This window comes from Elephantulus edwardii, unplaced genomic scaffold (assembly GCF_000299155.1).
Source record: "Elephantulus edwardii isolate Elephantulus edwardi_28Jun2011 unplaced genomic scaffold, EleEdw1.0 scaffold00020, whole genome shotgun sequence".
In the NCBI taxonomy this organism is placed as follows: domain Eukaryota; kingdom Metazoa; phylum Chordata; class Mammalia; order Macroscelidea; family Macroscelididae; genus Elephantulus; species Elephantulus edwardii.
Window position 1 is genome coordinate 27,499,331 of NW_006399770.1, and position 1,958 is coordinate 27,501,288.

Sequence of the window (1,958 nt, forward strand, 5' to 3'; positions counted from 1 at the left end):
AAAATAAACAAAAATTAAAAAAAAAATTCTCAAAACAGCACCTCATTGCTCTCAAGCCAAACCAACTCATGGAACAAACTCATGAATGACCTTCAATCAGGTTTTCAGAGGCTGTACATCTTGCAGGAGATAATTGCCCATGTTTCTCCTGCAGGGCTGCTGGTGGATTCAAACCACTGTAGAAGCGTGGCCTTTGTCTTAGTCACACAATACCCCATGGATTAACCTGCCAGAGTTCCCAGTAAGTGTAAAAGGGTAACCAAAATCCCAGAGCCTCCACCTCATCTACTTTGAGACCAGAACTAAATGGTTTCCAGTTACCATCACTGACTAGGGTTACAAGAGATGTTCTGGATAGAATGGGACAAAAATATAGACAGTATTCACATTCTTAAAAAAAAAAATTTAAATGTCAAACTAACTGGACCAGTTGAGACCAGAGCAATCCTGATATTCTTTCCCAGAGATATTTATAAATCTTGAACTGAAACTATCATATTATTTCCTTTCTGTGGCTAGCAGAGTGATACATAAAAGAAACGGTAGCAACTGCAAGATTGGTACGTTGATGAAAAACCATCTGTGTGAAATCAAAAGGCCGACAGTCACTATAAAGTGAAAATAAGGCAATAAAGGGGCAGGACAACTAGGCAACTGGAAATGGAACAATCAGAATTGAGTGAAAAAGAATGCTGACACATTGTGGGAAATGTCATTAATGTCACCAGTGTATGGAAACTCATACTGATTTCATTCAAAACACACAAAAATACTGGTTAAAATTTTAAAAGTCTTATTACATGTCCCCTTTCCCTAGAAGCTTCTGGAGAATGCAGCCCAACTAGACAAGGAATTAAGTTAAACAGAAAGCTACTAAGTGGCTAGTTTGGTTTTAGAAAGTTCGGGGTTGTTGTTTTGTGTTGTTTGGGTGGTTTTGCCAGTTTGTGTGTTTTTTCCATATGACTTAGCCCTGTAAATTATGCATGTGACTGTTACATATGAACAAGAAACCAAGATGTGAGGGAGTAAAATGATTTTTCAAAATATACAGCAAATTTGCCTAAAAAATATAGTGATGAAATCCAGGAAATGAGATATGACTCAAGGAAGGAACAAAGGCAATTCAAAGCAGGCCAGAGCTCTGCAGCAATGCTGGAGTCTCCTTCTCCTTTGCCCCAGGAGTCACAGAGGAGGAATGAATGTGTATGAAGGTATTTAGAATGGTCAAGGGTGTGTAAGCAGGTACTAGCTAATTGTGGGTATGGCCGGTTATTCATGCCACATAAGGGACATTTCTTTGTTCCCTAACATCTTTGGTCCGAGCTCTACCACCTCTACATTCCCATCACAAAGTCTCCTCAAATTCATTCCCTCTCTTAGTTACTTCTACATGTATCGTCTGTCCAACACCGGCAGTATCCTGTCCTTAGATTATAGCCCACCAGGCTGTAAAAGTTGGAAGCAATCCATTTGCCAACTGACCCAAATTAACTAAAATGTCCAGTGGCCAGAATCATAACCAAGTAGAAACTGAAAGGAGCATGAATCACTTTTTAATGTTGCTTAGCATCTTCTAGAGACTGAAAGAACCCTACACTACCATTCCTTTTGCTGTACTGAAATTTGTGTCAGTGGCCAACAGGACGGCCTATGTACAGAATACCCAAATTGTTTAACACCTTAAAATACTCTTATTGGTGAGCTCTGGTGGCCTAGTGGCAAAAAACTGCACTGCAATCCCAGAAGTGAACGGTTCAAATCCACCAGATGCTCCGCTAAAGAAGGAGGAACAATATTCTCCTGTATTAGTCAGATCTGATTTGATGGTACACACACACACACACACACACACACACACACACACACCACACACATACAAAAAAAATTTAATGCACACCCATGTTTATTGCAGCTTTGTTCACAATAGCAAGGAGTTGGAAACAACCTAAGTGCCCATC